The sequence below is a fragment of the Macaca nemestrina genome, chromosome 3 (genome assembly GCF_043159975.1).
Source record: "Macaca nemestrina isolate mMacNem1 chromosome 3, mMacNem.hap1, whole genome shotgun sequence".
In the NCBI taxonomy this organism is placed as follows: Eukaryota; Metazoa; Chordata; class Mammalia; order Primates; family Cercopithecidae; genus Macaca; species Macaca nemestrina.
Genome location: NC_092127.1, coordinates 24,260,320 through 24,282,561, shown reverse-complemented (window position 1 = coordinate 24,282,561; position 22,242 = coordinate 24,260,320). Strand labels below are relative to the sequence as shown.

Here is a 22,242-nt window from a genome sequence, read left to right as displayed (position 1 = left end):
TGACAATGGAATGAAGAGGAAAGGCTAATTAGGGAAAGGTGATAAATGGACAGATTATTTTATTTTTATGTCAGTTCTTTCTTCAGAAGGTTATAAAATATTTCCATCAAAAGATAGATTTAATAAAGATGTAATAACGCTTCTTTGTGGATCAAGAAGCCACTACTGTTTTGTATGATTTTTATTTGTGAAAGAGAAGGAAAATGTGCTAATAATAATAGTGGCCAACATTTTCAGCCTGATTCTCTCGGTATTTGCTTAGATGATCATTCACCTCTTCAGATCTTTGAATGAATTTTGTAAATAACTGGGTCCCATTTATAACCTATATTATTCTTATAGTTACATAGAATTATTGAGATGCATAATTCAGTCTTAAAGGATGTTGGTGTTTCTAGTGATTCTGGCCTGTTACATGACACCTTGTGAAATAGTTTGGATATCTGTCCCTGAACTAATCTCATGTTAACATGTAATGCCCAGTGTTGAAGATGGGTCCTGTCGGGAGGTATGTGGATCATGGGGAGCAGACTCCTCATGAATGACTTGACGCCATCCCCTGGTGTGAGTTCTCACGAGATCTGATTAAGTGTGTGGCACCTCCCCCGCCTTACTACCTTTCTCTCCATGTAACGTGCAAGCTTCTGCTTCTACCATGAGTGAGAGCTCCCTGAGGCCTCCCCAGAAGCCGAGTAGATGCCAGCATCGTTCTTGTACAGCCTGCAGAACCGTGAGCCAATTAAACTTCTTTTCTTTGTAAATTACTCAGTCACCAATATTTCTTTATAGTAATGCAAAAATGGCCCAATGCACCATGTAAATTAAAATATACACTTTTTGTGACAAATATGTCACAAAAAGATTTACTCTTCCCCCGAAGAGGAGTCAATACGAAAACCTGAAGAATGTGGCAAGTAGAAAACAGAAATGAGAAAACTTTGTTTTTTAAAAATATTTTAAGATATTTTTTCTTTGGAAATAGTTGTTTTGAAATCTGGAATGTAAAATGCCAGACTCTTCTTCTCTTTTTCTGGATTTGAAACAATCGAACACTGGGAAATATCTGGACCTGAATTAAAATGCAGGCACACCAAATTTTGAACTCAGATTGAAAAAGTTAACACTGGGAATCAACTAGAAATTGATGATGATTATGAAGAATATTTTGATTGCTATTTGATTCTTTCATAGCTCTGTAAAACTTATGTAAGCAAGCTATTAAAAAACAAAAGCTGAAGGCGACTGTTTTATGATGTGTGTATCACAAAGGAAAGCATCACTACCTCTCATTGAAACAAAGAAAGGCTTATGTTAACTAAATATGAAAAGACAGTGAAAGAAATTTTTTTAAAAATCATATTTTTGAGGCTGAAACACATGTGCCAGAAAACAGTTTATTAGAATTACGTTAAGCAAAAATTAACATCTGCACACTGATGGGGAAGCTGTGTGGAGTTGTATGAAAAATGTTAGAGCAGTCTATTTTTGTAAAATCTGGAAGTTGGAATAGATAATCATTGGGGCCCCAGCTCTAAAATCCTACTACCACTATTAATGTGACAATGATTTAATTGTTGAACGAAATTTAAATTGTAACATATGCCATGGGGAATGTGTTTTCTGGCTTGCTAACAACATAAAAAGAGGATGTTGAAAGCCTGTTGTAATTCATGGTTTTAATTTCATTCTTTTTTTTTTTTTTTTTTTTTAACAGAGTTTGGTTTTTATTGTTATATGTTTGGCTGGGTGCAGAATTGCCCTCGCCACCCCTGGCCACCCTGGCTTCCTGGGAGGAACAGGGAGAGAGATGGCTCCAGACGGCTCTTGGCTGCCACTCTAGGCCTCAGGGCTTATACAATGAGCACAGGGGCTTCCACCCTTCACTAGGAAGTGCTAACTCTAGTTCACAGTCAGACTTCACCAGGAGGGAGAGATGATCTTGGCTGAAGGCACTTGAATCAGGGAGCAAACCCAATGCCGGAGTTTGTCTTCTTTCTCGTAACTCTGATAAATCTAGACGCCACTCTGGTGGAGAACCACCTCTGCCGGAAGCTGGGGTTAGTGCACTGACTGAGTGAGGCATGAGGCCTGCTCACTGGTAACACTTCTTGTTAGGGCTGTTAGTGTGGTCAACTAGCAGCTGGCATGGGGTGAACTCTTTTCCATAGGCAGCTTCATACCTCTTGAGCCCGTCCACTATCTTCTGGGTGCCATACAGATGCACAAAGCGGAAAGGCCCTCCAAGACAAGGTGGGAAGCTGAGCCCAAAGATGGCTCCAGTGTCTCCCTCTGCAGGTGTGACCAAGGTCCCCTCTTGCAGGCACATGACTGCCTTACTCACTAATCTTGTCACTAGGCAGGACTGGATGTCTTCATCTGAGGAGACTTCAGACTTAGGAGGCATCTTCAGACTTGCTAAAATACTGTCCATGTCAGAATTCAAATTCTTACTCTTCACACCCTCCTGACAGATGGAAAAGCCCTACCCAGACTTGTGACCTAGAAAACCCTTGGACACCATCTGTGTCAGCAGTTCTGGGTTTCCACCTCCAGACTGCTCCCCAAAGGCTTTGCCCAGATCTTTCGCCACATGTTTCGCTACATCCACACCAACTTCATCCACCAGTGTGGCAGCAACCATAGGAAAGCCAAGGCTTGTGGTCAGGGAATCCAGCTTCTTCGGGTCAACTCCTTCCTGGAGGATTCGGATGACTTCAGACATCATGGGTGCAAGACACCTGGTGGTATAGAAGCCAGGTCCATCCTTAACCACAATGATGACCTTCCCCTGCTTGAGACGGACTGCTACAGCTGAGGCACTGGTGTCTTTGGAAGTCTTCCCGGTTGTGATCATCTCCAGCAGCTACCTCTTGTCCGCAGGAGAGAAGTAGTGCTTGCCAATCACCTTCTCAGGTCTTTTGCTGATAGCGGTAATTTCACTGATTGGGAGAGCAGATATGTTACTGGCAAAGACACAGTGATCTAGAGTCACTGCTTCTACTTCCTTTAGCACTCTGTGCTTAAAACTAAGGTCCTCAAACACAGTGTCCATCACCATGTTGGTCTTTTTAAAATCCATGGTAATCAAACTGCCCAGTCAAGTTGCTGACGATGGAATCCCTTTCAAATGATGTTAGAGCTTTCTTCTTCACTTTGTCAGTCAGTCCTTTGAACACTTGTTGCTGTCCTCGGCCTAGCTCAGTGAGTGTGGCATCTTTAAGTATAGTCTTTAGCCCCTTATCCATGGAGACTTGGGTGATGCCTGCTTCCATCATCCCTGCACCAAGAATAGCCAGATGCTTAACTTCCTTCTGTGGAGCTCCGGATGTATTCTTCTTGCACAAGACCTGACCATGGTAGAGTCCCATCAAGGCCTTTGATTCTTTGGTCATTACAAGCTCTCCAAATTTCTGAGATTCAGAGAGATAACCAGCATCACTTCCTTGCTCAATTCTAGTCTTTACCATATCAATTATTTTCAGAGGTGCAGGATAAAGCCCTTTAGTCTGCTTTCACACATTTTCTTCCACTTGTTTTGTAAATTTGCTGCCTGACAAATGGAATAGTTATGGCATACACTGTCAATTTTTCCACCAATCCCTTGTCTCTCTTTGGAGAGATCTTATCAGCTAGTCCTTTGGCAAAAGTAATTGTGACTTCTTCTAGGTATTTGATTTTCTGTTCCTCTGGAAGTTTTAGTCCTGGTCCCAGGGATTCCACCAATTGGTCAACAAGTCCCATTTTCTTTGCCCTGTCTGCATGAATGTTTCTACCAGTCAGCATCATGTCAAAAGCAGCAGGCACACCCACCATTTTGGGCAGCCTTTGTGCACCTCCTGCGCCTGGTAAGATCCCCAGTGAGACTTCAGGAGCACCTAATACTGTTTTTCTGTCTTTTGTTGCTATTCTGTATTGGCATAAAATGGCAAACTCAAGTCCTCCTCCCAGGCAGGATCCACTGATGGCAGTCACAACAGGCTTTGTGGACTTTTCAATTTCTCAAATGTTCTCGGTGCTTCTTGTGATATCTGTGTTACTTCTTGAGGGGTCTTGCAAGTGGCTAACATGTTGATATCAGCACCTACAGTAAAGCAGCCTGGCTTTGATGAGATAAGGATGACACTTCTGATTTGATCACTAGCCCAGATTTCATCCATAACTTCTGTGAACTCTGAATGCAGCTCTTTGTTTATTCAGTGTTTTTACCTTTGAATGGGGAGAGTTAATTCAAATAACTGCCACATCCCCTTTGATTCCATAGTTAATATGGGTTGTGGTCAGCAAAGCAGAGGACCCTGTAAAGTTGTGGCATACATAACCTCGGGAGCGGGGGATCCTGAAGGCAGAGAAGCGGCTGAGGCTGCCAGTCGCCCGGTAGGCCACCATGTTGAGCTGAAGAGAACGGCAGTGGAGAGCGCTTCTCTTTAATTTCATTCTTACCTTCTGTATTGGCTTTTTTGATTTATCATAACCAAGGAGAATACAAATGAACTGACTTCAGAGTTTTTTCCTCAGATTTCAGAGTTGTACTGTTCTTAAGCTCCCTCCTAAAACTTGCCTCTTTTATTAAATATTTTAATATTTAATGGCTGAAAATCTTTGTGGTCATTTTATTTAGTTGCAGCTTTATTGAGATAGAATTCACATACCAAATAGTTCACACAATTAAAAGTAAAATTCAATGGTTTATAGTATATCCATAGTGTTGTGCAGCCATCCCCACAATTGTAGAACATTTATATCATCACCTCAGAAAGAACCCCATACCCGTTAGCAGTTACTCCTCATTTTCCCATTTCCTCCCAATCCTGCTCCAACAACTCTAGGCAACCAGACTAATCTACTTTTTGTCTCCATAGATTTGCTTATTCTAGACATTTCATATACATCAAATTGTGCAATATGTGGTCTTTTGTGGCTGACCCCTTTAACTTAGCATAGTGCTTTCAAGGCTCACCCATGTTGTAGCATGTATTAGTACTCCATTATGTGGATTTACCATATTTCATTTTTCCATTCATCCGTTGATAGACATCTGGGTTGTTTCCATTTTTTGACTATCATGAACAAGGCTGCTATGGCACTCATGTGCAAGTTTTTATGTGGGTATGTGTTTTTATTTCTTTTGGGTATGTACCTAGCAGTGGAATTGCTGGGTCATATTGCAATTCTTTGTTTAATATTTTCAGGGACTGCCAGACTGTTTTCCAGAATGGCTGCACCGTTTACATTCCCATCGGCAGTGTACGAAGGCTCCAATTTCTCTATATCCTCGCCAACTTGTTTTTTGCTGTCGTTTTGATTATAGCCATTCTACTGGGTGTGAGGTGATATTTTAATGTTGTTTTGATTTGCATTTCCCTGGCGGCTAATGATATTAAGCATCTTTTAATGTGCTTATTGACCATATATATATCTTCTCTGGAGACACTTCCAGTCTTTTTTTTTTTTTTTTTTTTTTCAGATGGGGTCCGGCTATGTTGCCCAGGCTGGTCTCGAATTCCCAGGCTCAAGGGATTCTCCCACTTCAGCCTCCCAAGTAACTCAAGTGGATTGCTGGGATTACAAGCATCATGCCGGGCTCCAATTTTTTCTTTTCTTTTCTTTTTTTTTGAGATGGAGTCTCATTCTGTTGCCCAGGCTGGAGTGCAGTGGCGTGATCTTGGCTCACTGCAACCTCCACCTCCCAGGTTCAAGCAGTTCTCTGCCTCAGCCTCCTGAGTAGCTGGGATTACAGGTACCTGCCACCATGCCTGGCTAATTTTTTATTTTTTAATTTTTTAGTGGAGATGGGGTTTTACCATGTTGGCCAGGCTGGTCTTGAACTCCTGACCTCGGGAGATCCACCCGCCTCAGCCTCCCAAAATGTTGGGATTACAGGCGTGAGCCACTGTGCCCGACCCAACATTTTTTTATTTTTAAGAGACAGAGTTCTGCTGTGTCTCAAACTCCTGGGCTCCGGGGATCCTCTCACCTCAGCCTCCCAAGTAGCTGAGACAACAGGCATGTGGCACTGCACCTGGGGCTATCCATTTTAAATTGGGCAATTTTTCTTATTATTGTTGAGTTGTAAGAGCTCCCTATGTATCCTGGAACCAAGTCCCTTATCAGATACACGATTTGCAAAAATGTTCTCCCATTCTGTGGGTTGTCTTCTTATTTTCTTGATAGTGTCCTTTCAAGTACAGAAGTTTTACATTTTGATGTGGTCCAATTTATGTATTTTTCTTGTGTTTCTTGTGCTCTTTGTGTCATATCTAAAAAACCATTGCCTAATTTAAGGTCACAAAGATTTACACCTATGTTTTCTTCTAAGAGTGTTATAGCTTTAACTCTCACATTTAAATCTTTGATCCATTTTGAGTTAACTTTTTTATCGGATAGGTAGAGAGGGTCCACTTTCCTTCTTTTGCAGGTGGGTATCCCATTGCCCCAGCACAACTTACTGAAAAGACTGTTATTTAAAAAAGCATCCACCCCAAGCATATTTTCATAAGTCATGAATTTCATAAGTGAGTAGAGGCAACTCAAAGATAGCAAACTACTTGATTAATGTCATTGGCTAATAAGGGGCACAGTAGGAATTTAAAAGCCTTAGGTTATCTGCTTCCAAAACCCATACTTATTTCAATATACCAGTGGTTCTCAATTTTGAGCCTGCGTCAGGATCACCTGTAGGGCTTGTTAAAACACTGGTTGCTGGGGTCCCACCCCTAGAGTTTGATTCAGTAGGTCTGAGGCAGGGCCTGAAATTTTGCTTTTCTGACAAGTTCTCAGGGATTCTGATGCCACTGGTTCAGGGGCCACACTTTGAGAGCCATCATAATGCACTGTGATGGTTCCCCTATGTTCCTGATACTCGAAGAGTCTTCATTTGGGATGGGGGGAGACACAGAGAGAATAATACAAAGTCAATAGTAGTGACAAAGGGCTAAGTGTGCATAGAGGAAGACAACAGTAATTTTGATTCGAATATTAAAAAAAGTTTCTGCAGGAGACATTATGGAATGGATTCGTTTATGGATAATCTCAAGCATTTACCTCCGTCTGGTGAAATCAGACAGCAACTGTCTCTCTTAACATTTGTTTGGTCACAAGTATGCCTAGAGCAGCTAAGCTCTCGAGCACATAAGCAAGTATATAGTGGAGTGGGTGGTGGTTCCAGAATGGTTGATGTGGGACATGCAGAGAGAGCACTTAAGTGTCAGATTATGACACTGAATGCAGGAAAGTAATGGGAGTGAGGCTGGTTAAAAATTTTCACCCACGCAGTCTCCCTGTGTTGCCCAGCTGGAGTGCAATGGTGTGATCTCGGCTCACTGCAACCTCTGCCTCCAGGGTTCAAGTGATTCTTGTGTCTCAGTCTCCCCAGTAGCTAGGATTATAGGTGTGCGCTACTATGCCTGGCTAATTTTTGTATTTAGCCAGGGTTTCACCATGTTGGCCTGGCTGGTCTCGAACTCTTGGCCTCAAGTGATCCACCCGCCTCAGCCTCCTGAAGTGCTGGGATTACAGGCTGAGCCACGGCGCCCGTTCTCCACTCATGCTTATATCCCACAGTCAGGGTTCAGTAAATCGATGCCACTTGTGAGAGAGACTAAAATAAATAATGGATTTAACTTGATGACTTTTTTTTTTAAACTCTGAGTCTTTCAGTGTACAAATGAAATCTTGATAAAGAAAAGATCAAAAATAGCAGTATATCAATGCTTTTCTAAGAAACTGTGAAATACTGTGGTGACCTTATCCTGGAACAAACTAGGATGAGCCAGTCTTTATTAAATTATTTTATACTATACTTTATTTATACTTACTTTGTGCTCATTCAGGAGGACCCTTCATCTTGTTGAATTCTGTAACATTTCCTTGCAGGCCTAGTGTTGACGGGGTTTACAGGCTCTCAGGATTGTGTGCCAGTCGCCCTCTTTCTGAAGTAGTTTTATTTATAAACCACACAGGTTTTAAAAAAAAACAAAACCACAAACCAACAAACAAAAAAACAGAGGCCAGGTACAGTGGCTCACACGTATGATCCCAGCACTTTGGGAGGCCAAGGTGGGTGGATCACCTGAGGTCAGGAGTTTGAGACCAGCATGGCCAACGTGGTGAAACCCCTTTCTCTACTAAAAATACAAAAATTAGCCAGGTGTGGTGGCAGGTGCCTGTAGTCCCAGCTACTCGGGAGGCTGAGGCAGGAGAATCGATGGAACCCGGGAGGCACAGTTTGCAGTGAGTCAAGATCAGGCCACTGCCCTGTAACCTGGGTGGCAGAGGGAGACTGAAAAAAATCAGAGATTTTAATAGGTCAATCTTGAACTATGTGAACAACTCACTCAGAACAACTTCGATTTGTAAAAGGTTAAAAACATGATTGAATTACAGAGCTAGGAACTGCCTCCTTTTTTGATGAAGCCTGATTATTAATAGTCTTGTTCACAGCTGTGCCCAAAGTAGAAAATCACACTGGCACTGGGTAAGTAAACAAAACAGGCCAGTACCTCTGCCAAAGACCTAGCTATTAATGGCAATTTATTTTTATTACATATTTGGAATCTTGTCATCCCAGAAGGTGCCGAAATAGAAATTTAGTAATACTTGATTTAAGAGACAGAAGTCCTGTAAGTTTGCAGCTATTAAAAAATAGAAAGAAAAGAAACGTTACAAAGGGAAGGAGACCATATTTGTGTATACATTTGTTGCTTTCCTCAAATGGAAGGTAGAATAATGTATTCGAAGATATTTTAAATATTCATATCTAACTGAAATCTGATATTAGATTAGAGAATGAGAAAATTTTGCTCAAAATTAATTTTCTTTTCTTTTAATTTATGGTGCTGCTATACCTTTTAGATTTAGGAAGGCAGAAAGGCTGTGTGTGTGTGTGTGTGTGTGTGTTCGTGTGTGTGTGTATGTGTGTGTGTTTGTGTATATGTTTGTGTGTGTGTTTGTGTGTGTGTGTTTGTGTGTGTGGGTGTGTTTATGTGTGCGTGGTTGTGTGTGCACTTGCACTTTGGGGTTCCCTTTCTATGGATGTTTCAGGATCTGAGGATGAAGGATGGCAATCTAGCAGAAAGCCAGGTTTCAGGGGATGTCAAAGGTAATTTCACGACTATGTTAGTAGATAAATCCAAGACCAGAGAGCATGCTGAATGGAGGACATTTACATAGTCTTTCCAGTGCTAAAGGAAATAGGGAAGTGATTATTTCAAAATTACCTAGAGGGTCTTGAGCACAGTATGACTTAAGATAGAAATCTAGCTCATTGTCTCTGATAGTTGGCCTCTTTCTCCTCTCCAGAGGGAATATTTTTTCCTTTTTTTCTTCTCTGTGGAAAGAAAGCATTAATTAAAACAAAAAGGCATTGTTGGAAAGGGAGCTTTTTTAGTTGCATAAGAGAGGTGCTATTAGTACTTGTTTATTTAAAAATTGACTTTTGGTCAAACTAAGCTATACAACTTTTTCTTTTCCAATCCTCCTGCCCTCCATCCCTCTTTCTTTCTTTTTCCCTCCTACTCGTTGCCCTTCTTCCTTCCCTGATCCCTGTTTTGTTTAGTTTATGTCATTCTACAGAGCTCACAGTTACCACCTGGTAGGTACACTTGACATTCTAGACAGTTGGTAAATCAGTGTCATACCAGTTGCTAAATAATTGGCCAGGAATAGCCTTTATCAATGAATGCTTCTTCTCCTTTTCACTCTCCATTGAGTAAAGATGGAAACCAGCTTTGCCTCCCTTTTAAGTATGGCCACTTGATTTCTAATTTGTCATAGCTCGCATGGAAACCCTGTGATGCGCTTGAGGGAGTTTTCTCATGGAGACCTCAACACCTGTAGAATGTAGGGCACATGGCAAACAGATCTGCTTTATCTGATCAAATGATTAATGCAATAAAAAAATACAAAAATTGAAAGGTGAAAAGTATGCTCTTGTTACTGTGTATGGTAAGTCGTTCAGTGGATTCTGGTTCTGCCCATTGAAGCACTACGCCTGCGGCTGGTGATGGAGGAGAAAACCTTGGACCGGAAGGAATGGGGAGAAGGGTAGTGGGGGCCAGAGAGTCTCTACATTCCTCCAGGAGGAGGAAAGCATCTCTTTAAAATGACAGTGCTTTCCTTCCACGAGAGAACCATAATTTTTGTAACTATTGGTAACTATTTTGGTCTTTCAAATGTGCCAAGCTATACCCAAGCACAACTTGTACACTGGAACAGCCTCTGTCTACGGGCAGAGCAGGATTCAGTGATGTTTAGAAGGCATTTGGGCCCCAGCCAGCCTGAAAGTTGGGGTTTACAAATGTGTTAAACAGAAGAGGTTTTGTTTGAAAGGATAAAGCACAGCATGGAAAAGTTGAGGACGAAACAAAAGAGAAAGTTGCAAACTTACCTTCATGTTTATAAGAACAGATATGTTCTTGAGGGATTGTGGATTTTTAAAAATATGATTTTTTTTTTTTTGGTGGTGGGAAAATTGTAGACGTTAAATACCTTTTTTAGTTATGTTGACACCTTACAATTACATAATCCTTTATACTTTTCAAATAAATACTAATATTAGTAAGCACTTACTACATACCAGGAAAAATTCTAGATGCTGGAAATAAGACAATAAATAAAACAGGCATTATTTTATTAAGTCCTCTCAATAAAGCCTATGAATCAGTTACCATTATTATCTCTATTTTACAAATTAGGAAACTGAGGCACAGAAGAGTTGTGTTACTTGCTCAGAGTTTTCATGGTCAGGAATGGGGGAGTAAGGTTTGACATCCAGACTCTCATTCCAGAGCCTGTGCTCTTAACACCACACAGTCCTGTCTCAGGCAGGCGGCATTGCCACTGTGCACCTTATCTTAAAAACTAACCCTCTGAGGGAGGTGGGAAAGGTATGTTTATTCACATTTAAAAAATATGAACATGTTCAAAAATTAAACAGTGATCTATTTAAATTCGTATGCTGGGAAGAAGTTCTAGAGTCATAGTCTTCACCTCTTCAATGCTTCAATCATTGGCTTCCCAGCCTCTAATCAGCCATGCACTCCATTTCTTTTTGCACCGTTATAACCAGTGATTTTCTCAAACACAAGGTCTGTAATGTTCCTCTGCTTAACTCCGTGCAGTTGCTCACTGTTCCACCTAGGATCAAACCTAGACTTCTCAGCATGCGCTTCAGGTTCTTCTGGCCAGGTCCCTGCATACCTCTGCAGCGTCACACTGGCACTCTCTGAGCCCTAGCTCTACAGGGCTTTTCTCATTTTAACAAAGCATCTCTTTCTTGTCTCACACATGTTGTATATGCCGGTTCACCGGCCTCAACATTCTTTTCTTCCCCTCTTCCTTCTTACTCTAACCTTTTTTTTTTTTTTGAGACGGAGTCTCGCTCTGTAGCCCAGGCTGGAGTGCAGTGGCCGGATCTCAGCTCACTGCAAGCTCCGCCTCCCGGGTTTACGCCATTCTCCTGCCTCAGCCTCCCGAGTAGCTGGGACTACAGGCGTCCGCCACCTCGCCCGGCTAGTTTTTGTATTTTTTAGTAGAGACGGGGTTTCACTGTGTTAGCCAGGATGGTCTCGATCTCCTGACCTCGTGATCCGCCCGTCTCGGCCTCCCAAAGTGCTGGGATTACAGGCTTGAGCCACTGCGCCCGGCCTTACTCTAACCTTCTTAAGTGGCTATTCTTGTCCGTTCTTTTAAATCTCTACCTTGATGCCGTGTCTCTACAGTGTGTTGTAATTGCATGTCCAGCCCCGCTTTCCCTGAGTCCACGGGCCCGGAAACCATGTGATGCTGGGTCTGAAGCGAAGAATTGGGGAAGAGAGAACGGGAATCTTGTTCGCACAGTTCTCTCCAGTACCCAGCATGGTGACCCAGAACATGTACATGTAAGGCATTCACACATGTAGTCAATTAGCAGGCATATTTTGGACACCAGCTTCATTAGGAGTGATGCCATATTTGAGGCAGAAACATAGTATGATGGAGAATTCGAGGGGCTTTGGACTCAGATAGCTCTTAGTTGAATTCTGGCTTTATCACGTACTACCTTTGAGGCTTCAGGCAAGTTACTTAACTTTTCTGAGCTTACTTTCTCAAATAAAAAGCAAGGATCACTAAAGTGCTTTGGAAACTTTTGTGTGAGAAACTGATGTGTAAATAGATAATTAAGGCACATGCTAGGAGTTATGTTACAGGCATGCACAGGAACACAGAGGAGGGGACAACCAACACAGCTCAAGAGGTCACAAAAGATGTCACGTAAGCCTGTTCTTTTTCTCAGAGCCTCTGGCATCGACGTACCTGGAGATACCTGATAATTGGGCAGCTGTTTATCTTTGTGGAAATGCTTAGTCAAAGGTCTTCTGAGCATGGGGATAGAGGAAGTGATCTTCCATTCATGCATATTTATGATTCTATTCTAAGTTAAATTATTAATAGCATTTGAGGAGTATTCTATTTTAATATGGACAAGAAAAATCGTTCACTTTGAAACATTTACTGAGCTCACTTATAGCATACTGGGGAAAAAATTCTTGGTTTTGTCATTTTTCTCAAAAGATTTATATGTATTTTCCTGCAATAATATACCAAAAATAAAATCCATGAAGGGTCTAGAACTTTTAAGGCTTTTAAGCCTTTACTGTTTCATAAATTATTTAAATAATTTGAGGAATTACTATTGAAAAGAGTCTTAATCTGTCAGATTGATCAGATTGGATTTATCTTGAAAACAGTTCTGCCTCTTTGAATAAAAATCTATCTTATTCCAAAGAAAGTTTTTTTTATGGCAAATAAAAACAAAGGTATACATTTTTAATAATCTTATGATGAATAGGATGATCTGCTTTAAAGAAGGGTAAGTTTATAGAGTCAGAGTATACTTGTACACACCTTAAATTCAAATGTTTGAAAAATAAAATTTGTTAGGATTCTAAGCATGGTTTTTAATGTAAGAAAAAATTAAAACAGTGATGCAATCAGGAAGCTTAGAATATTCTCTTGCATAAATTCTATGTGTTAACAGCCTTAGCAGTATTCTCTTGTAGGCCACTTGGCTCCATCTGTAAGGTAGTTTGATGAATATTCACTGGCCTACACAATTTGACTTAAGAAATGTTGTGCCAAAGTATCCTGGATAATGTAGATATAGAGATAAAGTAATATATATATACACACATACACACACACATATATATTTACATATATACACATATGTACTTATTTACAGTGTATATATAAAATAATTTAGAGGAATGCATCCAGAAACCAAATTGAGCTTGAGAAGTGCCACCTCACATGACTGCAGGGGCAGCTGGTTATTGTCTTAGGATATATTTGCATTTTGAAGTGAACTTTAGTGATATTACAAAATGCCAGATTGGAAAAACAGCCATTATTAAAAAAAAAAAAAAATTAGCACTAGATGAATGAGTTTTCTCATAATCACCTCATTATTATAAATTAATTCCAAATGAGTATGTTTGAATAAGACATTGGTTTTGAATCTTTAATTTATCTCATCCTTAGCCTTGCTGCTGACAAATCATAAATAGATATAATTAATGAAAATGTTAATAGTGCCGGTCCCCGAAATATCTCTAGATCACTGACCTTCTGATTGGTGGAAAAACCTTTGGAGAATGATCTTTCCAGGATTCCATGGCATTGAGTTAATCTGTTTCTCTCTATATGGGGGCAGCAGATGAGGTGAGTGTCTTCCTCTGTCATTTGTAGGATCTACTGTTATTCTCTGGAGAGCTACTGTGTCAGAACGGATTTGGTTTGTTTTTTAAAACTACTGCTACCTAGAGGGTAATTTTATTAAATTCTTTTATCATTTGGATTAAATACAGCAAAATGAAAGCAGCTCCTCCTGCTCAGAGGAGGTGCCACCACAATCTTTAATATTTTCTTAGTATTATTTTCCTTTAAAATATGCTTTGGGACAATTAATAATGACTAATACTTAAATTTTCACTGTGAGTAAAAGCTTTTTGGTAAACACTTATTATATATTCCATGTCTCGCTTTTATTCTCTAATTACTTCACCTATTCACCTAATTATTTTGTAGCTCAAGTGTATAATTTAAATGATGTAGAAATATAGAGATCAAAATTAATACAAATACATTTATATAGTGATGTGTTACGTTATATTTGTCACATATATAGCATATTTATGTTTGTCTAGTACATATATAGTATATACAGTACATCTATTACATACATACAGTACATATATGTGTAGTACACAGTTATAGTGCATATATATATTTGTCACATATATAGAAATCCTGTGTCTTCTTTTTAGGTAATACGGGAGAATGAATGTATGTTTTTGTGTGCAGTCCAAGAATGACACAGATTTTTTTTGTTTGTTTAGTTTAGTTTTCTTTAGGATCTAGATCCCCCAGAGGTAAACACTAACTATAAAACAGGGAATTAGAAGCTGGCCTTGGGTTCTGCAGTTCTAGGCATGGCGTTAACTTTTTTTAAAAACTTAAGACCTAGACTACACAAGGAATCTTCCCACCTGCACTCCCCGGCCAGCTCAGCTACTTCCCTACTCCTGTGCCAACTCAACCCTAACAGTAACTGAGACAAAGGCATTGCCCTGAAGTAAGGTGTAGGGAAGCTTTGTGGCCTCCTTAATAAAGTTTCGCCCAATCTTCTAAGCTTGGCGATGGAGGGAGAAGGCACATGGGAGGGTCTTCACCGAGCCTCTGGCCCTGATTCTGCCTACCCTTAATTCATTCACCCGCCCCTCTAGGGGTTCTGGGCGGTGACCACTGCCACTATTGGGCTAGCTAGGGGTGGGGGCACTGCTCCCCTTAATGCTCTGGCCCCTAGGGGAGACACAAAATATTGTTTTAAATTTCCAGTAGTGTAGCTCATGGCAGGCTGAGGCACTTACACAAAAGGGTGCTGAAGGCTTTAGGATAACACAATAGAAATCAGCAAAGGGAGAATATGCAGTAGACAGTTCAGGCTCTTCAACATGACTTGCTTGATCTCCAGAGCCCCCAAACTCTGCTCATGCCAGGTTTTGCACATGCTGTTTCCTCTGCTTGGACTGGTCTTCCCCTTCATTGCCTGGTTATCTTCTTCTCAATTACTAGATTTCACAGTAGGGGCTCCGCCTTCTTGATTCACCCGGCCTGGGTTATATAGATTTGTCCTAGATGGTACAGTGGCCCCACATATGCCTCCTCATCAACCTGTTTTGCAGTTGTTTATCCTGTTATGCCATAAGCTCAGTGGCACCAGGGACCTTCTCTGTCTCTCTCAGCACTGTATTCTCATCAGCTTGGACAGTGCCTGGCACACAGTGGGGACTCAGAAAATATTTTCGAATGTGTGAATGAGTCTGTGAATGAATGGAATTCAGAAAAAAAGAGAATTCTGACCTCCAGCTTCTCTTCATCCTATGAGATACTTTCTTCACTGTAATCTTGCAGGACTAGGGTTAGGTTTTATTTAGAAAGCTGGAAGGTTTATTTACAAAAGATGCAAATAAACCACTGGGCTTAGGGGAAGAAAGAAAGAGCCATTTTCTTAGACTAGAAAATAATATGGAATGGATTAGGGGGCGGAAGAAGGAATGGGTGAGTGGGGTGGAGGAATGCCAGCAGACGGGATGTTGATGGTTATAAAAATTGGGAAACTGTCCAATTATCCTTATTTTAGACTTTAAAAAAAATGAGTAAATTTCCTAGAAGTCAAGTGTAGCCATGTAAAAATATTTGGACTAAGTTAAATATAATTCCCTTGATATTATTGAATTGCCTTTGACTTGGAGACAGAGCTATTCATTATAGAGCAGTTTCTAAGAGTCCAGGCTTCACAGAGATGATCTCTTTTCATTCAACAATGTAATGAAGCAGGAATTATACTTCTATTTTACAGATGAGGAAATAGGCTCAGAGAGTTATAATTGACTTGAGGATTGTAAAACTACAAACAGCAGAACTGGCAGCCATTCATTCATTCATTCATTCCACAAATATTTATTAGTAGTAAATTTTTGTTATCATTAACTTTGTCTTTTTTGATGGTAAAGAATGCATTTCATTTAGAATCATGATTTTAGGCCAGAGAAAGCGATGTAGAAAAAAGCACTAAGTTAACTAGATCATATCAGAATAAATGTGAAGCCTTACCATTTTACTCATCCAAAGTGTCTAGGGCCTTAAGTTCAGTTCCTTTTATTACAACTTTAATATTTTGTCTGTCTTAAAAAAAAAAAAAACAACATTAAATCTCCAGCCCCTGGAGTCATGCCTGGAACATGGTGGGTACTTCATAAATAATTCACAGTGAATGAGAAAATTGAGAATCATTAGTCATTTTCTGTTCAGTATTAACAAAGTCTGACTTACTTTTTTTGTTTTTGTTCTGTGTGGGCGCATTTCACTGAGTGCAACTTATGAAGGACCTCAAGATCAAATTCATGTCGTACTCTTGGAATTGATTTCTGACAGGAGGACTGAGAGTTTTTTGTCCTGTAAGTCTTTATTCTAAGACAGATGACACGAATGTAGGTAGTTATTCAGAATAATGGACTCAGGAATTTAATTAGGGTGTTGTTTAAAACGCAAATGTCACCAGCCAGTGGCAAAGCAAACACATTCTGGGTGAATGAGAACGGCCCACTGATTGACATTCAAGACCCATTGGAAAAATCAGGAGACACAAGAGTGGGAAGAGTGCAGATTGGAGCAGCTATCCAAAAATACAGAAGGCCGGAAGGTGGTGAGAAAAATGTCAGACAACAGATTGTGGAGAAAAATAAACAAGCCAAGAAAAGTCCTATTTGGCCTTAAAAGAGGCAGATGGTGACAGGAAGTGTTCAGTGAGGAGTGATTATGCTAAAAATCACAAAGTCTATAAAATTATCCATCTGTAGTTTGAGGTTTTGGGGGAAAATTAAAACTCTTCGCTAGTATTACAGGGAAGGGTGATCGTACAGAAACAGAATATTAAGTAAGTGTGTATTTGTGTCAGGATAATAGAAATGAGAGATGCGTTATTCCATTAGAAGAGAAGTTTTGTTTACTTAGAGATTGTGACCAAAATTATAAAAAGTGTTTTCTTTTGCATAAAAGCAGTTGAATTTGTATTAAATCTGTTCTTTCCACATTTTTGATGTAAGAAAGAATTCTCCCAAGGATGTTAATAGGTTGCTAAGGTAGCAATGATAATTTTCTAACTGAATGAATGTGCTGAACATTTTTTTCCATTGGAGAGTTTTTTTGGAATGGGATATAGAAAATGACAAATCACAATGCTAACTTTAAAGCAAAGAATTTTAATTTGAAAGTTGAGAAAATATAGCAGACAAAACTAATCATTTGGAATGGTATGAGAGAATTTGAAAAAAAATTATAAATGTTTTAAAATAGATGTGGTTGAACATTTAGAATTGGGAATCATTTTTTGATAGTTTGGGACCTAGTTTTCTGTGCTTAAATTTTAATTCAGAACTACTTACTCCGTGGTCTTCTGGTGGTGTGCCACTTGAGTAATCAAATAAGCCAGGGTTTTTACAACCCTTTTCTAGGTCACTAAAGCATTTCTTCTATGTGCCTGAATATGTCTTGATTTCATGCATAAGAAATATTCGATGCTCCATTCTCCTTCCTTAGAAGAAATAGTAACTGAATATGTTGGATTCTTCTCTATTTTTGTTGTTTCTCTCTTAGGTTTTTAGCCACACTTGCTCAAGACTAAGTTTTGCATTTTAAGTTTAAATATATAAAGTAAAAGGCTGGGAGCTGAGTGTGTGGTGATGCTTCCTCCTTTTCCCTTGAGAACTGAAGGCAAAAAATTAAATTTATTATAGAAGTTTGTTTTACTTTTAAAGATGTGATTTTCCAGACAGAGAAACAAACTCATGTATCGGTGTATTTTTTAATGAATTAAAATCATGAAATCTAGGTACTTAATGTAAGTCATTTTATTTAATCCTCAAAATAACGTTTTAAAATAGTTATTATTTTCATTCTCATAATTGGGGAAATGTAAGATCATCAAAACCAAGTTTCAGTTTCCTAAAGTCACACACCTAATAGCAGAGTCAGGATTTGAACTCAATTCTGTGTCTTTCAGTGGCAGAAGGGGTTTTGCACATTGTCCATTAGACTCTTATTCTTTTCACTTGTCCAAGAATGGTCCCCAGGCACATACATGCACCTGAAGAAAGCTCTAGAGGAGATTCTGATTCAAATCTCCAGTTGGGAACTACTACACCAAACATTTCAAAAATCAATCAACCAACCAGTCAACCCAATCTTTATTGTATGGTGGTAGTTAAAAATCTAAACACTATTTTCTGCAAGTTGCTAGCCAATTGTTTTGTTTGTTTTTTGAGACGGAGTCTCACTCTGTCACCCAGGCTGGAGTGCAGTGGCGCGCTCTCCGCTCACTGCAAGCTCCGCCTTCTGGGTTCACGTCATTCTCCTGCCTCAGCCTCCCGAGTAGCTGGGACTACAGGCGCCCGCCACCACGCCCAGCTAATTTTTTGCGTTTTTAGTAGAGACGGGGTTTCACCGTGTTAGCCAGGATGGTCTCGATCTGCTGACCTCTTGATCCACCCGCCTCGGCCTCCCAAAGTGCTGGGATTACAGGCGTGAGCCACCGTGCCCAGCGTTGCTAGCCAACTGAACCAAACTTCTTCACTGGGTAATATTTTTAAACATAGATTTAGAATGTCTTTTCATCAAATATGAAAATAAAAAATATAATAACTTATTTCTGGGATATATGCATACATAATTGTTTGCCACCTAATTTTTTTTCAGTTTTGTAGCCTTATATGTGTGATTACGTCTTAATATCTCAAAGGGCTAGCGTTATCCTCACCCTTATTCTTAGATTTTATCTCTTTAATGATTTTCTTTGCTTTGTTATTCCCACCAGTTTGTCTTCTAGATGGTCTTCATATCATGTTATCACTTAATAAACATTCTCTTTTTTATTCTGAATGAAAATGCACCAAAGTATAAATCTGAAAAAAAGTGAATATTTTATATCTTTTGTTTCTCAGGAAATTATAGCAGTTATGTTAATATTGGTGATATATTTCTCATTATAGTCATTCCTATGCAAACAACATTTTATTGCACCTGTGGATAAATTATTTCATTATATTTTTAACTTGTTATTGTTGGGGTAAAACAACTATTTATTTTTCATATAAGTGTTTTGTTTTTGGCCTTTTAGCTGAACTCTGATTTTTAATGACTGTCCAGTTTGTTTGTTTATTTAGTTATTTATTTTATCATCTCCATTTTACAAGTGATGTCTAGTTTATTTTTTATGTTTTTTTTTTCTGAGTGTACTATATAATTTGTATATAGTGTTAGTACTTTACATTTTTAAGTTTGTATATCATAATTTATTCATATGCAGAATTGAATAGTACAGAATTTCTGGTACACTGTTACATAGTATGTCTTTTTCCCTGATTTTAATGAGAATGACACTTCTGTGACCATATGCATATTCAAGCATTCAAATAACCATTCTTCTGAAGTTGCAGATTAGGTACTTTAAGCATTTGGAATAATTAGTTTTATTAAATGTCATTTTGATTTAAGATAATTTTTTGTTTATAGGATACTAAAAGTAAACTTTTGGAGCAGATTTTTAAAAAATACATTTCTATTTTCTGACATTTTATTTAGGTTTTCATATGTATATTCATAAGGGAAATTGGCCTGTACTTCTCTATTTTATATAATTTTTATCACACTTAGAGTTGTAATTTAGTTTTAGGAAATAATTTCATTATGATCTATATATTTGTTAACGTCGTGAGAAAACCCAATTTGGGTCTGCATTATAGCGGAAAATTATACTTCTTAACGCTCTGCCTAATTATTAGTTACTTCCTTTTAACTGCCTAAGGCTGATCCAATTAGCAAGGCACAAACCTACTGAGTGTGCAGTAGTAAGTTTCTCATCTTCTGTAGTAGGATTTGGAGTCTTCGTTGCTGTGCTCTATAGGTAAAAAACAACACATGTATTGAAAGGTATACTTTTAGGACCTACATGCCTGGCCATAGCCTGGTCATAGCTCCTGGTCCTCCAGTGGGCAGAGAAGGGGCCAAATCTTGGTATCTCTCCTACGTTTGGTCAGCACATAACCTCTGCCTCTATTCCACCTCCTGAACTTGACATTTGTCACTTTTGTCTTCTGTATCTTACTGACAGAGATAGGGCTCACTCCCAGATTGGTGAATTGCTTGTTCTCCTCCAAGTTTGTCCAAAAAATCCCTTACATTTGCCTCACAATCCCCCATCCTTCCTGCTCCTACAGTAAGGATGTTTCCTTGCCACCTTCGCATAGTATACATTTTCACCCAGGAGAGGACAATTGGAGTTGTAGTTATAGAATGCTTACTTAAAGTTTGATTTAGGTTAAACACGGTGCTTACAATTTCGTCCATCTTATAATGCTACTTAATACCATATCCTGATTTAGAACACAAATTGCACAAACAGAAAGGCAAATCTGGATAGCTCGTGCTCTTATATGATGTTCTTCCATTTTTAAACTAATGTTAATGGTGCATAGCATTCCATTTTAATGCCTTTTCCTCTATTGTTTCAATTTTATTGTTTTTAACCTAATTAATTATTTCAGTTTTTAAAAATAGTTTTGTAAGAAGTACTAACTTCTAGGTCAGCATTTTGCAAGCTGTTCTCAGAACACTAAAAAAAGGGCAAATAAGCTTGGGAAATTGTACTAAATACTCTCCTTGAGGATTCAAAGTACATATTAACATAAGAAAAGATCTGAGAAGTTTTAAAATAACAGGGAAAACTTTTGAAGTTTATTCAATGATTAAAAGAACTTAAAAATAAAGAACTTATTTGTGTAGAGGAAGGCTTTTTTCTTGGCACAGTTATTAAAATTCTCTGGAATAGATTTTAATTTTTTTCTTAATACCAATTTAAGAAGTGCTAGTCTATTTCATCATGATCATTGTTACTTTAAATAAGGAGCTCTGGAATTTACTTACTCAATTCATAGTTTTTTCTTTCATCTCATTTATTATTTTTTACGTATATTTTAATTATTATTTTTTATCTATTTAAGGAATCTTCTCTTTACAATAAAAATTGTTTGGTTCATTTATTTTTATATTTAAACAGGAAAGCAGGAAAAGAATTAAAATTATGGCATTATCTCTGAGTGTATCTTTGAACAATCCTAAAGGTTTTTATATTTAGCAATCTCATTATTGCTATTGTAAACCAAAGTATCTGAGATAAGTCTTAGTCAATTTAGGAAGTTTATTTTGCCAAGGTTAAGGATGTATCTGTGACACAGCCTTAGGGGGTCCCAATGACATGTGCACAAGGTGGTCAGGGCACAGCTTGGCTTTATGCATTTTAGGAATAAATGAGACGTCAATCAGTAGGTATAAGATGTACACTGGGTTGGTCCAGAATGGTGGGACAACTCAAAGAAGGGAGGGGTGTTCCAGGTAAGAGACAAACAAACATTCTTTTGAGTTTCTGGTAAGTCTTTCCAAAGGAAGCAATCAAATATGCATTTCTCTCAGTGAGCAGAGGGATGACTTTGAGTTCTGTTTGTCCTTAGTCCACAAGAAATGTCCTTGTGGACAAATTGTGAGGGAGCTATGTAGCTTTTTTATCTTAGTAGCTATCGTTTTTAGGAATAGAATGGGAAGCAAGTTTGCCCTAAGCAGTTCCCAGGTTGACTTTTCCTTTTAGCTTAGTGATTTTGGGGTCCTTTAGCACTGTTTTATAAATAAACTATTTTTAATTTTCTTCTTTGATCTCATTTATTTTTTAAAAAAGTTTTATGCCTCTTTACAAAGTTTTATTAATTCCCAGCTTCATCATATGGTTATTAGAGAATGTGATCTATAGTCTTTCTTATTTATAAATGCATAAAATTTATAAATTTTGTTTCTAAAATTTATCAAAATTTCCCTATGACAAATTATGTAATTAAGCATTGTATTTCATGTATATGCCAGAAGGTGAATTCCCTGTTACTAGATTACCAAGATAAATATATGTTGATTCATTTTACTTTTTAAAAAAATCTCTACTGTCCTTATTATGTCCACTTGACCTGTTGTAAGCAGGTGGAGGTGGGCTGCTCTCTTCTGTAATTGTGTTTATTTCCTACTTAGACTTCCAAAGGTTTTTGCATATATATTTTCTTGCTGCCTTATTTTTAGTTATTTACTCACTAGACATTTTGCCTTTTC

General features: G+C 38.6%; 1 protein-coding gene and 1 pseudogene across 1 annotated transcript in view; one reads left to right on the top strand and one right to left on the bottom strand.

The window, feature by feature from the left end:
* Positions 1 to 22,242, top strand: part of LOC105466723 (carboxypeptidase E) — a 121,251-nt gene that overhangs the window by 23,477 nt on the left and 75,532 nt on the right. The gene's annotated exons all lie outside the window — the stretch shown is intronic.
* LOC105466721 (trifunctional enzyme subunit alpha, mitochondrial pseudogene) lies at positions 2,093 to 4,386 on the bottom strand (annotated as a pseudogene).